We start from the raw sequence: 16,944 nt of genomic DNA, 5'->3' as shown, positions 1-16,944 counted from the left end.
TGATATAAATGATCAATCATTGTCTAACCTAAAAGTGAAATGGAAGAGATATGAATATATCCATACATCGATTAGTTCAAATAATAGTACAAGTGCTAAAAGGATTGAATTACAAGAAGAAGAAATTCTTATGATAGAGTTTTTGAAGAAATTTGAGACAAAAATTTATAAGTACACGAAACATTCACATAGAGTTCGATGGCAAGACCTGCAATTCAAAAAATCCCATGAAATGTTTCCATCGGGAACCATTTTTTCAATAGTTGATTTTGCAGAAAATTACACATTTGTTGCACAAAATGAAATACAAAGTGAATATTATCATTCTGACCAAGTCTTTATGCTTGTCCATATTCTATATAGACATGCTGAACAAAATGTTGATGATATAGAAAGCACTAGTGAGAATCGACATGTTATTAAAGAATATCACTTTTATATCAGCGATGATTGTACACATGATACACATTTTGTACAACATTGTTTTGATAAAATTTATGAATCACTGAAAGGTCATGGAATAAAATTCAATGAACATTTGATATGGTCAGATGGATGCGTAGGTTAATTCAAATATTCACGATCATTCTATTGGTAGTGTCATCTTCATAAGAAAACCCACATTAAACATCGTTAGAATTTATTTGAGACTGGACATGGAAAAGGATAACATGATGGTGATATGGCATGTATAAATAGAGCACTTCAAAGATATCAAATGGGCCACTCTGCAAACAGACTTGCCCCAGCTGAACAAGTTGTTCAATGGTGCAATGTTGCACTAAGCTATCAGACTAACCCATCAAGAGAGGTACGAAGGTATGTACATATATGTACAAATTAACTTGTATATAGTTTTAATATATGACAATTTTTATTATTTTTCTAATTTTAAACATTTAAAAATTATATAGTTTAAACAATATCACAGTGATTATATTCAACATATATAAATTGTATTTTAAATAATATATTTAAATGCTCGTTTGAATTTACTATAGGTTTTTTTAGCATATTGGAGACGAAGATGTAGATAGTTCGATTACATATGAAGCTGAAACAGTAAAAGGGACTCAAAAAATGCATTCAATTTAACCAAAGGATTAATGAAATGCGTTTGCATTTGATAAAAGAAAATATTCTTGTTTTTGCCATGTTTGCATAGAGGACACACAATCCAATGATATTTGTGAAAACAATATGTATGTAAAACCTTGGAAACATACAAAACTAAATACAAAGGGGAAAATGTCAGTTGCAAACTTTGAAGAGATGGAATCATAGGAGACTATAGTATCATTTGATGGTGATCGAGTTTTTGATCTTGTTAGAGAAGGTAACAATTCAATTGATTTCAATATATATATATATATATATATATATATATATATATATATATATATATATATATATATATATATATATATATATATATATTATGTTTTTAAAATCAATGTGTATAAGTATGTAGACAACAATTAATAAAAAGAGCTCTAGAAATAGATAATAAAATCAAGTCCATATTGATAAAGTTAATTTCATGTAAATTATGATTTGAATTTACACTTGTTTTATTGTGCAGTGGATGTTTTTGTAGTAGTTTCACCCACTAACAACATAGAAAATGTCAAGTATTATTTAGTGTAGTGAAATGAACGAAAGATGAAGTTATTGGAAGACTATGATGATAACGGTTTTATATATGAAAGAGGGTCTATTACACTGAAAGGTTATTTTTTCCAAGAAACTCACCAAATTGAGAGTAATGTTTACTTTCAAGACTATCAACCTGATGTCATAAGTTGTCAATATAGTCACTTGGTGTGTGCAACGCGCATAAAGTTGATAAAGTTCAACAAAAAAAACAACTGAAAGTTAAAAAATTGAGAATGTCAAAAGTTTACCATGAACGGATCATTGAAGATGACATTCCATTAGAATTTTTTTAATTGAACTTCCCAACAATTTCTTCTAATTGGATTAATCTTTGAGAAATTAGAGTTCAAGTACATTGTCAGCATTTCTTTTTGTGAACTCTTAACTTGTACATTCTTAAGAATGATGATGTGAAAGTGATACTCATTGGGTCTTGTATTGAGTTACAAAGTTATATGTATATTGCTTGTTATGTAGACCTGCATTGGGGATTTATTGCTTTGTTAATTTGTGATGTATACTGCATTGTTACTGCTCTATTAATTTGTAATTGTGGTTGGTTGAGCCAAGCGCTATTACTTCTCTGTTAATTTTTTATTGTGGTTGGTTGAGTCATTTAGTAAGAATCATTTACTAACATTATAGGAATGATTGAATGCAAAATGTACCAACTAAATGCAAATTTATTTTCATTTCTACATATTCATGAACTTAAATTATATGTAAAACCTTTAAAAGAATCAAACCATGCACATGCATCATGCAAATTGTTATCATTGTTTTAGACATCTACATCGAATTATACTTGATTCATTCAAATGCAAAATGCAGACCACATTTTGTAATTTACAATTTTAATAGATTCATTTTAAATAAGTCAAGACAAAACAAATTTAAACAAAACCTAAGAATCATCTACTAACATTATCGGAACGATTGAATGCAAAATGTACGAACTAAATGAAAATATGTAAAACATTTAAAAGCATCAAGTCATGCATGCATCATGCAAATTGTGAGCCATGTTTTATAATGCAATTTTATCTAACTTATGTAAATGTGCATTCAAACAACTTTATATTTTGTAATTTTCAATTTTAATAGATTCATTTTAAAGAAGTCAAGACAAAACAACTTTAAACAAAACCTAAGAATCATCTACTGACATTATACGAATGATTGAATGCAAAATGTGCCAACTAAATGCAAATATGTAAAACAATTAAAAGCATCAAGCCATGCATGCATCATTCAAATTGTGGGCCATGTTTTATAATGCAATTTTATCTAACTTATGTAAATATGCATTCAAACAACTTTATATTTAAAGTTAATTATCAACCGACATCCATAGTAGCCTTGCTCTACATGAAGGCAAAATGTACATGTACAATTTTTTATAATGCAAATTTAAGTTATCATTTTTTTAGATATCTACATTGAATTATACTTGATTCATTCAAATGCAAAATGCAGACCACATTTTGTAATTTGCAATTTAAATAGATTCATTTTAAATAAGTCAAGACAAAACAACTGTAAACAAAACCTAAGAATCATCTACTAACATTATAGGAATGATTGAGTCCAAAATGTACCAACTAAATGCAAATATGTAAAACACTTAAAAGCATCAAACCATGCATGAATCATGCAAATTGTGGGTCATGTTTTATAATTCAATTTTATCTAACTTATGAAAATGTGCATTCAAACAACTTTATATTAAAAGTTAACTATCAACTGACATCCATAGTAGTCTTTCTATACATGAATGCAAAATGTACATGTACCATATTTTATAATGCAATTTTAAGTTATCATTGTTTTAGATATCTACATCGAATTATACTTGATTCATTCAAATGAAAAATGCAAACCACATTTTGTAATTTGTAATTTCAATAGATTCATTTTAAATAAGTCAAGACAAAACAACTTTAAAAAAAACCTAAGAATATCTACTAACATTATAGGAATGATTGAATCCAAAATGTACCAACTAAATGCAAATATGTAAAACATTTAAAAGCCTCAAGCCATGTCTGCATCATGCAAATTGTGGGCCATGTTTTATAATGCAATTTTATCTAACTTATGTAAATGTGCATTCAAACAACTTTATATTAAAAGTTAACTATCAACCGACATCCATAGTAGCCTTTCTATACATGAATGCAAAATGTGCATGTACCATATGTTATAATGCAATTTTAAGTTATCATTGTTTTATACATCTACATCGAATTATACTTTATTCATTCAAATGCAAAATGCAAACCAAATTTTGTAATTTGTAATTTTAATAGATTCAATTTAAATAAGTCAAAACAAAACAACTTTAAACAAAACCTAAGAATCATCTACTAACATTATAGGAATGACTGAATCCAAAATGTACCAACTAAATGCAAATATGTAAAACATTTAAAAGCATCGAACCATGCATGCATCATGCAAATTGTGGGCCATGTTTTATAATGCAATTTTATCTAACTTATGCAAATGTGCATTCAAACAACTTTATATTAAAAGTTAACTATCAACCGACATCCATAGTAGCCTTTCTATACATGAATGCAAAATGTACATGTACCATGTTTTATAATGCAATTTTAAGTTATCATTGTTTTAGACATTTACATTGAATTATACTTTATTCATTCAAATGCAAAATGCAGACCACATTTTGTAATTTGTAATTTTAATAGATTCATTTTAAATAAGTCAAGACAAAACAACTTTAAAAAAAAACCTAAGAATCATCTACTAACATTATAGGAATGATTGAATCCAAAATGTACCAACTAAATGCAAATATGTAAAACAATTAAAAGCAACAAGCCATGCATGCATCATTCAAATTGTGGGCCATGTTTTATAATACAATTTTATCTAACTTATGTAAATATGCATTAAAACAACTTTATATTAAAAGTTAACTATCAACCGACATCCATAGTAGCCTTTCTATACATGAATGCAAAATGTACATGTACAATATTTTATAATGCAATTTTAAGTTATCATTGTTTTAGATATCTACATCGAATTATACTTGATTCATTCAAATGCAAAATGAAGACCACATTTTGTAATTTGCAATTTTAATAGATTCATTTTAAATAAGTCAAAACAAAACAACTTTAAACAAAACCTAAAAATCATCTACTAACATTGTAGGAATCATTGAATCCAAAATGTACCAACTAAATGCAAATATGTAAAACATTTAAAAGCATCAAACCATGCATGAATCATGCAAATTGTGGGTCATGCTTTATAATGCAATTTTACCTAACTTATGTAAATGTGCATTCAAACAACTTTATATTAAAAGTTAACTATCAATCAACATCCATAGTAGTCTTTCTATGCATGAATGCAAAATGTACATGTACCATATTTTATAATGCAATTTTAAGTTATCATTGTTTCATACATCTACATCGAACTATACTTGATTCATTCAAATGAAAAATGTAGACCACATTTGTAATTTGTAATTTCAATATATTCATTTTAAATAAGTCAAGACAAAACAACTTAAAAAAAAAACAAAAAACAAAACTAAGAATCATTTACTAACATTATAGGAATGATTGAATCCAAAATGTACCAATTAAATGCAAATATGTAAAACATTTAAAAGCATCAAACCATGCATGTATCATGCAAATTGTGGGCCATGTTTTATAATGCAATTTTATCTAACTTATGCAAATGTGCATTCAAACAACTTTATATTAAAAATTAACTATCAACCGACATCCATAGTAGCCTTTCTATACATGAATGAAAAATGTACATGTACCATATGTTGTAATGCAATTTTAAGTTATCATTGTTTTAGACATCTACATCGAATTATACTTTATTCATTCAAATGCAAAATGCAGACTAAATTTTGTAATTTGTAATTTTATTAGATTCATTTTAAATAAGTAAAAAAAAAAAAAATTTTAAACAAAACCTAAGAATCATCTACTAACATTATAGGAATGATTGAATCCAAAATGTACCAACTAAATTCAAGTATGTAAAACATTTAAAAGTATCAAACCATGCATGCATCATGCAAATTGTGGGCCATGTTTTATAATGCAATTTTATCTAACTTATGAAAATGTGCATTCAAACAACTTTATATTAAAAGTTAAATATCAACCTTTCTATAGTAACCTTTTTATTCATGAATGCAAAATGTACATGTACCATGTTTTATAATGCAATTTTAAGTTATCATTGTTTTAGACATCTACATCGAATTATACTTTATTCATTCAAATGCAAAATGCAGACCACATTTTGTAATTTGTAATTTTAATAGATTCATTTTAAATAAGTCAAGACAAAACAACTTTAAAAAAAAAAACTAAGAATCATCTACTAACATTATAGGAATGATTGAATCCAAAATGTACCAACTAAATGCAAATATGTAAAACATTTAAAAGCATCAAACCATGCATGTATCATGCAAATTGTGGGCCATGTTTTATAATGCAATTTTATCTAACTTATGCAAATGTGCATTCAAACAACTTTATATAAAAAGTTAGCTATCGACCAACATCCATAGTAGCCTTTCTATAGTTGAATGACAAATGTACATGTACCATATTTTATAATGCAATTTTAAGTTATCATTGTTTTAGACATCTACATCAAATTATACTTGATCCATTCAAATGCAAAATGCAGACCACATTTTGTAATTTGCAATTTTAATAGATTCATTTTAAATAAGTCAAGACAAAATAACTTTAAACAAAACCTAAGAATCATCTACTAACATTATAGGTATAGGAATGATTGAATAAAAAATGTACCAACTAAATGCAAATTTACTTTCATTGCACTACATATTCATGAACTTAAATATGTAAAACCAAGTTATTAGCATCAAACCATACAACATGCAAATTGTACCATGAAAAAATGTACATAAACTCCAGAATTAGCATGTATTAAATCATAATGAAGAGTTCAACATTTAAAACATGTCCAAAATTTTAAAATATATAATAAAAAGTTGTCAAATAATAAGATGCATCAATTCATAATAAAGAGTTTTACTTTAAATATCTCCAAAAATTTTATCATGATAAAAGTAAATATAACATTAAAAAATTGTCAAATTAAAATTTGCATCAATTTAGACAATATCACTCAAATATATGATCTATCAACCTTCTCGTGCTCTCTTTTGAATCATGGGTGCCTTGCACAACATGTGTAATTGCATATATACATAGGATTATGTACTTTAAAATGCAATTTTAATGTTTTAAAATTAAATGGAAAGATAAATCAAGGTAGAATAAGTCAACCCAATTAAAATTAAAATTAAAACACAAAAAATGGATGACAAAGCAATGCCAAGACTCTAATTAGCCACCCAATAACATTAAAATCAAAACACAAAAGATAGATGACAAAGCAATAGCAACATTCTAATTAACTTCAATCTCATGCACCCAACAAAATAGAAATGATAAATATGTATCTAAAAAAGAAACTACTAATTGAAAAGAGCAAGTACAAGAACAATCAATTAAGTGTATTATGCCTCAAAGTGAATTACGCATAACAAAAAATGAAACATAAATTAACATATAACAACATAAGAAAGGAAGGTATGTTGCCAAGAAGCATCAAGGTTGTTCAACAAGATAAATCAAGGTAGAACAAGTCAACCCAATTAACATTAAAATTAAAACACCAAAAATGGATGAAAAATAAATGTCAACACTCTAATTAGCAACCCAATAACATTACACAAAAAATAGATGACAAAGCAATTCCAACACACTAATTAGCTTCAATCTCATGCACCCAACAAAATAGAAATGAAAAAGATGTATTTCAAAAAGAAACTACTACTTGAAAAGAGCAAGTGAAAGAACATTCAATTAAGTGTATTATGCCTCATCTTAGGAGGCTAATAAGACCCATGTTCCAAGCAAATAGGGAAGCGAAGTGAATTAAACATAATGAAAAAGGAATTGTAAATGAACATATAACAACAAAGGCAAGGAATGTATGTTACCAAGAAGCAACAAGGTTAAACTCTACGACATAAATCAAGGTAGCACAAGTCAACCCAATAAAATTAAAATTAAAACACAAAAAATACATGACAAAGAAATAAAAACACTCTAATCAGCAACCCAATAACATTAAAATTAAAACACCAAAAATAGATGACAAAGCAATGCCAACACTCTAATTAGCAACCCAATAACATTAAAATTAAAACACCACAAATAAATGACAAAGCAATGCCAACACTCTAATTAGCTTCAATCTCATGCACCCAACAAAATAGAAATGAAAAAGATGTATTTCAAAAAGAAACTACTACTTGAAAAGAGCAAGTACAAGAACCTTCAAATAAGTGTATTGTACCTCATCTTAGAAAGATGATAAGACCCATGTTTCGAAAAAATAGGGAAAAAAAGTGAAATACACATAATGAAAAAGAGAACATAAATGAACATATAACAACAGAAGTAAGGAAATTATGTTACCAAAAAGCATCAAGGTTTTTCTACAAGATAAATCAAGGTAGAACAAGTCAACCCAATTAAGATTAAAATTAAAACACCAAAAATGGATGACAAAGAAATGCCAACACTCTAATTATCTTCAATCTCATGCACCCAACAAAATAGAAATGAAAAAGATGTATCTCAAAAAGAAACTATTACTTGAAAAGAGAAAGTACAAGAACATTCATTTAAGTGTATTATGCCTCATCTTAGGAGGCTAATAAGAACCATGTTACAAGCAAATAGGGAAGAAAAGTGAATTAAACATAATGAAAAAGGAAACATAAATGAACATATAACAACAAAGGCAAGAAAAGTATATTACCAAGAAACATCAAAGTTGAACTCTATGACATAAATCAAGGTAGAACAAGTCAACCCAATAACATTAAAATTAAAACACCCAAAATAGATGAAAAAGCAATGGAAACACTCTAATTAAAAACTCAATAACATTAAAATTAAAACACCAAAAATAGATGACAAAGCAATGCCAACACTCAAATTACCAACTCAATAACATTGAAAATTAAACACCAAAAATAAATGACAAAGACATGTCAACACTCTAATTAGCTTCAATCCCATGCACCCAACAAAATAGAAATGAAAAAGACGCATCTCAAAAAGAAACTACTACTTGAAAAGAGCAAATACAAGAACCTTCCATTAAGTGTATTCTATCTAATTTTAGGAAGCTAATAAGACCAATGTTCCAAGCAAATAAGGAATCAAAGTGAATTACACATAATAAAAAAGGAAACATAAATGAACATATAACAACAAAACCAAGGAAAGTATATTACCAAGAAGTATCAAGGTTGTTCTAAGAGAAAAATCAAGGTAGAACAAGTCAACCCAATTACATTAAAATTAAAACACAAAAAATGGATGACAAAGAAATGTCAACACTTTAATTAGCAACCCAATAATATTAAAATTAAAACACCAAAAATAGATGACGAAGCAATGCCAACAATCTAACTAGCTTCAATCCCATGCACCCAACAACATAGAAATTTAAAAGATGTATATCAAAAATAAACCGCTACTTGAAAATAAAAAGTACAAGAACCTTAAATTAAGTGTATTATGTCTCATCTTAGGAAGCTAATAAGACGCATGTTCCAAGAAAATAGGGAAGCAATGTGAATTACACATAATGAAAAAGGAAACATAAATGAGCATATAACAACAGAAACATGGAAAATATGTTACCAAGAAGCATCAAGGTTGTTCAAAGGCCATGATATCATCTTCTTTTTTATTGGCGTCCTCTTTGTTGATAAAAATTTTTATTTTTCGATTAAAATGTTATGTGCTGAGAAGATGAGGATATGATACTAGCATTAATAATAGGTGCATCATTTCTAGTTCTTTGACACTACATTATATGCCCATATTCTTAGCATATAATTTTTTGATCGAGTAGAGGCTCCTAATAATCTTAGGGCTTCTCTTCGAAGTGTTTTGGAATATTTGGATTGAACCATAGTTCTATAAGATAAATCAAGGTAGAACAAGTTAACCCAATAACATTAAAATTTAAACACCAAAAATAGATGACAAAACAATGTCAACACTCTAATTAGAAACCCAATAAAATTAAAATTAAAACACCAAAAATAGATGACAAAGCAATTCCAACACTCTAATTAGTTTCAATCTCATGCACCCAACAAAATAGAAATGAAAAAGATGTATCTCAAAAAATAAACTACTACTTGAAAAGAACAAGTACAAGAACCTTCAATTAAGTGTATTTTGCATCATCTTAGAAATCTAATAAGACCCGTGTTCCAAGCAAATAGGGAAGTTTGAAGTGAATTATACATAATGAAAATGGAAACACAAATGAACATATAAAAACAAAAGAAATGAAGTATGTTACAAAGAAGCATCAAGGTTGTTCTACGAGATAAATCAATGTAGAACAAGTCAACCCAATAACATTAAAACTAAAACACCAAAAAATAGATGACAAAACAATGCCAACACTCTAATTAGCTTTAATCTCATGCACCCAACAAAATCGAAATGAAAAATATGTATCTCAAAAAGGAACTACCTTGAAAAGAGCAAGTACAAGAACGTCCAATTAAGTGTATTATGTATCATCTTAGAAAGCTAATAAAACTCATGTTCCAAGCAAACAGGGAAGCTTGAACACATAATGAAAAAAGAAACATAAATGAACATATAACAACAAAAGCAAGAAAAGTATGTTACCAAGAAGCATCAAGGTTGTTCTTCCAGCGGAGGAAGGAACCAGGGTCTGGACAATCTGCAATGGCACATCTTGCCAGGATTTACACTAAGGCTGCATATGCAGGGGCCGAATCACCCCAAAACCCACCGAAATCAGTGGATCTACGGTTACAAAACGTGCATACGCTGATTCTAAGCGGACTTTTCCATCAAGGCGGCACAAGAAAGGGTATATTCATTGCAAAATCCGTTGCTGATCATGCAATTGGTCTTCTGGACAAGAGGGCAACCAGCACGCCAATCCAGCTGAGCAAGAATCATGGCAAACAGGCAGATCTTTGCTGTCGTGCGGCTGCATGCATACAAAACGCCCAGAATAGGGATCTCTCAGCAGTAAGGAAAATGCGCGCATGGGCGTTTGGGAAGATGAGAACTGCCAAGCGGCTGGCCAGACCAGGGGCCTCCCTACTGATAACAGAAAACCCATATTAGCCATCTGCGAGCACCGGACGACTGTTGGGGAAAACGGCCCAGATCTGATACCTGAGATCTTTACGACAAATGGACAGCAAAAGGGACAAATTCACGCTACTGGGTATGGATAGCAGATCTTATGATATTATTGTTGAATGGCTTGGATATGTTGAATCACACTCTGGATCTGCTACAACAGTACCTGAAAAACTGCTGATAGGAGGTGGACAGCCCTTTTACACAGCGGGAAGACATATAAACCCTAGATCTGCCATCGATCCCCCAGATATAGAATACAATCCAGTATATTGGGGCCTGGATAAGGTTGATCCGTCATATATGAATATAGATCTGAAGCAAATCTTTATCAGATCGATAGAAGGCAGACATTGCTGTGTACAGATCAAGAAAGGGATGAGCATTCTGGAGTTAAAAAAGGAGATCCATATCAAACTGGGAACTCTAGTAGCATACAAAAATCTGCTATTTTCAAGACTCTTCTTGCAGGACCAACACACACTCCAGCACTATGGAGTTGTTAAAAATTCAACCATCATCCTCAACCTGAGACTGCGAGGCAGGTGCAAGGGAGCCAGCTCAAAAACTACAGGATCTTTTCATGATGCAGTCAAAGGAAAGGAACCATTACAACACAGTCCAGCACCCACAACAGAGCTTCTAGGCCCCTACATTGTGGAACAGAAGCTGGAATCACCCATGCTTACAGTATCTCTGCCGGAGGTAACAGACCTATACATAGATTTAATCCACAATGCTGTTATATGTAGATTTAATGGTTATTGGCCAAAAGCGGATGCACTGCATCAATGGATTTTCATTTAAACGTGAAATATATCTATGCCCTAAGGGTTTTTTCATAGTCAAATTTAGCACAGAACTGGAACGAGACAACATTGTAGAGCTGTAACTAGGGTCTCTCACACCGCAAATTATCCTACATTAATAAGTCAATCCGGGAACGTTTTGTTATTGCAAGGAGTAACTCAATCTGAGGCTGTTTGTCAGAGTAATGCTCGGTAGTATAGTGTCCTAATGGTCTGAAAGGAAACAGATGCTAAGCTGTAACAAAACTAACCCAAAAGATAAAATCACGCAAGGCAGTTAATCAGTCAAGGGTATGGAAACAATAACCTATCCCTTTAGAAACTGATAAAGAAAGGAAATCAGAGCATGGACTTATAGGTCTGGGGCTAGGCAGCGTCTTGCTGAGGCTCACGACAGCCTTAGGCCTGCTCTCACACTAAAACAACAAAGGCAGGTAAATCAAGCAGCGAAAAGTAAAATGGAACAGCAATATGGAAATGGAACAACAGTAAAGAAATGGAACAACAGTAAGGAAATGGAACAGCAATGATAAATAGAACAGCAGTAAGGAAATGGAACAACAATGATAAATGGAACAGCAATCCTCAACCATATGTACACGTTCTCTACTACTACAGCAATCTGAGAATAATGGAGGATACGACTATGTTCCTGAACAAGGTAATATTGCTTTCGAGTCTTGCAAATACTATTTCACATGGATCTGATAACAATAATATTCATACCAACATTCCGCTACAGGAATAGCTGAAAGACGCAATTCAAATAGATCCACTATTATAATGCAGAGACATGAGATAAAGGACTCATTCAGATGTCAGTTATAACGAAACATAGCATATCGTATAGAAGATGTATCAGATTACTGAAATAATGGAAATAAACAAACCACACAGTATAATAGTACAAAAGCAAGTGTCCGTCGGAGCTGAGCCCTTGGCTACCAATGGAACACCGCCTGAAGTTACTCCAGATGCAGAGACGAAATGAACACCAAGTCTTTTATATTAATTTCTTCAACAAAAGTATAACAAAGTCAGGTCTCAGAGAGACTCGGTAATTACAGTTGGTTCTGAAATTGAAAATTACAAAAGACAGTCCTCCTCCGTCCAATGGCGTGGTGCCTTTATATAACAGAAATGACGGAAGTATCTAGATAATCAAAAGATAACTTAAAGCAGCGATCCCTCAGGATCAAGGATCCTGAGGGATTCGCTAATCGTTCGATTCTTCTCTTTCCCTTCTTGCATTCTCCGTCTCAGTATCCCGCCTTCTTTCTTTGGGCTATTCAGCTCTAATTTTACTTGATCTTGTCCGCATCCGGTTCCCTGTTGACGGGACAGTAGTTATTTTCCTTTTGCTTCTTGCTTTCAATCGCCGATCCTTTGTTTTCACGTCTTCCTGCATAGAAAACGTCAATCATTAGCATTTGAGCTTCCTTTATCGATTGTTGCACATTTTATCAAAACCCTTTATCTTCTTTGAACTCACAATGCAGAAAAGGTTACAACTATTATTGAAAAACCACTAGATTGCTAGTCAAAAGCATACCTTCCAGGTGCTCCACACACCCCCCTGCTTACCCTGTTTCATGGCCTCATGAAAACATTGTAGTTGAGATGCAAGGCGGTGAGAGAATAGGCCGGAGAAGGGATCTCGTGAGGAGGCCGGCAACCGTGATGAGCAACTAGATGGTCAAAGAACTGGTCTATTTGATCTGCAGGCATCTCATATAAGGCCTGATATCCGGGTGCAGGGTGCCAAATAATTGGACTGCGAAATCGATACCCTAACCAGGATGGCCCTGCTTGCAGAATCCGTTCCCCATAAAGGTTCAACTGGCTGGCAGCCAGCTCAAAATTCTCATATTTGAATGGTTCCCTGAGCTGGATGCTTGGACTAGAAGTCCGGTATCAAAATTTTGCAGCATCAAGGGCAAGATCTTTAATAGTCAGGAAATATTCCAGACCGTTTCGGATCAAGTCTTCGTGCATGGGCCCTATTATCTCAATGACTCCTGGGGTCCTTATGAGACTCCTATGCTTTCTCCATAGCGTCACTGGGTCTCTAGGTTCAGCTCGTATCCACAAGTCTAGGCTATTTTCTTGTCTCTGAAAGGTGTTATAGGCTCTGAGCCATTTCACCTGATTAACCCCAAATGAGATGAAGGCTTGGAATTGTACATCACCAACAAAAGGGCCAGGATTTAAATCAGTTTCCTAGTCTAGCACAAGATTGTGCAGGTAAAACTCGCATAATAACCTCTGAACTCTAACTCCATAGTGCTTGCAACAGTCTATAAAATCATTAACAGTGTTGATGTGGATAGGTGCTCCTGCCCTAATGGCTTTTATTTTTAATCTCAGATATCGTTCAAGCAAAAATAAAGCATAATTTTTAGCAGGGGCCCTACAAGTCAAAACATCATTATATAAGGAACACACGATGTCCATCTGCTTAACAACACTATCTAATCGACGAGTTACCTTAGCAACCTTTTCCTGCTCCTTCTGCCATCCTTCAAAGGCCTGGCTCTCGGACTGACTGATGTCTCGAAGTTGCTGTTGGAGCTCTTCGTATCTTTCCTTGGGGACTGTATGTTCTCGCAATTGCTCGGCTTCCTGCTGGGCTTCCTTCATCATTTTATGCAAGGTTCTGGTTTTTGGGTCCTTCTTCCACATAGCCGTAGAGGCTGGTAGTTTAACCTGGACCTTCCTATTACGTTGCTTTGAATTTTGGACCCGAATCACGCCCGAGGGTGGTGCTTCTGTTTGGACTTCTTTGTTTTCTGTTTCCTTCTTAATGCGAACAAAGGGTTGCTGTGGTCTTCCTGCCATCGGAGCCTCTTGCTGTTCCATTGGGATATCCATTCGTTCTTCAAGGCCAGATGGAACAGCAGTCTGTCCCTCTGTGCTATTTGGAACAGCAGTTTGTCCCTCCATGTCATTTGGAACAGCAGTTTGTTCCTCATTATTATTTGGAACAGCAGACTGTTCCTCGGCGGTAGGTCTCCTGATGGGGTTTCGTCCATCAAAGCGAATTCTCGTCCTTGGGGTTCTTGCTACCGTGGTCCTCTTCCTTTTCCCTGCAGTCTTTTGTATCCTCAGACTGGCTTTTAGCATTCGAATCTGCTGCCGGAGTCTGGCTATAGTGCCCAGCAACCTCTGCTGCTTCTTTCTTAATTTCGCAATTTCCCTTGTTTCGGCAGAGGGTTTGGTTCTTAGGCTTGCGTCTTCTGTGGTATCTTCCAGCATCCTGGGGACAGATTGTCCCAGACTGTTATCTTCCATTTCATTATCATGGCCAGGCAGGTTTTCTCCCCCTGCCTCTTCTGCATGCATTTCCTCGGGTAATTCTCTTTCTGTGGGACCGTCGGGGACACCTCCTGTGCTGGAGTCCTGGCCATATTCTCCCATATTGGCTAGAACTGCTGCCAATTCCTCCTCACTTGGAGGGTCTTGCAGCGGGCTACCCCCTGGCTGTGCAATTTCTTCTTCCCGATTGCCCTGTTTAGTGGCCTCTTCTTCCTCCGAGGGTTCATGTCCTTTTTCAATTTCTCCTTCCGGCTGGTCAGTCTCGGCCTCCGATTGCTCAGCATTTCCTTCGGAGGGTCTTCCCTCTAATTCTGGAGGTTCATCCGCAATTTCAATTGGCTAGGCCGTTGTTCCCTGAATTCTTTCCAACCTTCCTCATATCTGGGCCAGCCGAGCTGACTTTCTTGGCCTCTCAAGTTGGTCGGGAGTATCAGTAGGTTCTGCGGGTTTCTCTGGTTGCTCTGGCGTATCGGGAGGTTGCTTACGTTTTGAAGCGGCATGTCTCTCTGCTGCTGACTTCTTGCGTTTCTCTAATCGTTCCGGCGTGCCATAGGATTGTTCCGGTTTTGGGGGTGGTACAGCCGATCCCCCTTCAACTATTGCGACCAATTCCTCCCAAGTGCTCTGCTGTTGAGTGAGACCATGGCTCACTATCAACCGAATCAGCCCATGGTGGCTAACGACTGTGTCTATGTGCTGGGCCTTTTTCAGGCTTTGGGCCGCTCCATGCAGTAACGAATTTAAAAGCGCAGGAAGATTTACAGAACATTTTCCTTTTAAAACAGCTAAGAGTTTCAGGTGACGAGGTCTTACCACGTCTTTTCTCCCTTCGCAGGTGATATAGCTTTGTATTGTCTTTGCTAGCTCGGTCCAGGGTTCCCCTAGTGCTGCCGGCAGAACTCCTTTCCCTTTGACTGTCAAGCTTTGGCCTTCGTCCTGGAAAGTTTCCATAGCTTTTTGTAATCTCTCCTTCTTCGGCCCCCATTTGGGTCCAACAGCTGGTAATCCTGAGACTTCTGCGATGATATCCTCTGTAACCTCTATCCGCTTTCCTCCTACTACGGAGTAGTTTTCCTGCAAATTCTGCAGGAATTCCAATGCTACTGCTTCGTTTGATTCTTGCAGGCGGTTGAAGTAATTCAACCATCCTGCATTTTCCAGGATTTTGCGAGCAGCATCGGAGACTGTCAGCTTGTGAGGTTCGCTCCGGACCGTCCTTCCGCCCATGATTCAACTCAGAAATGGACTCAGAAATGGAACAGCAACTGTTTGCGGTATTTACGATGCAAAAAGGATGATCGATGCCAATTTAGGAAAGGACTACATAGGGCATGCAACAAAAAGAAGAGATCGTGGATGGCAGTTTCCGTGAGATGGAAGCATCATACCGTTAAATCATGCCATTTCCTTGTACATTATTTTGCCCGAATGGTATGCAGCCACGTAATCCATGGAGTAATGAGGTTACTTCCCCCCCCGCGATCTGATAGGCTGCCCACAGCCGTCAAAGAGAGGAGCAGCAGCCAGTCGGGAGTGCAATCATCAAGTACATCATATGAAAGTATGCCATGTTGTAAAAGAACAATGAAATGCCGAAACCGAGGCAAAAAGGTGGATCGCATTTTATATAAGCCTGCGTGATATAATGAGGAACCGGGGGATTGGACGTCTGTCAACTGTACGAAGTCTCCAGTAGTCATTGTCAGTTCCGTTGCCATGATTGGTGGTAATGTTCATGCGATAAATATATCGGGGTGTGACATATGATACATGCGAAGGATATAAGAGACAGAAAGATTTAATATCATACCCGGTGGTGTAAATATTACGACTTCGATGCCATTAACAGAGCTCTGCTGCCAACAGGTGTCCATAACCTTGGCAGAGTTGTT

This window comes from Pinus tabuliformis, chromosome Q (assembly GCF_031772625.1).
Source record: "Pinus tabuliformis cultivar Carrire ecotype Pingquan chromosome Q, CPIR1, whole genome shotgun sequence".
In the NCBI taxonomy this organism is placed as follows: domain Eukaryota; kingdom Viridiplantae; phylum Streptophyta; class Pinopsida; order Pinales; family Pinaceae; genus Pinus; species Pinus tabuliformis.
This window is presented reverse-complemented; position numbering follows the sequence as displayed.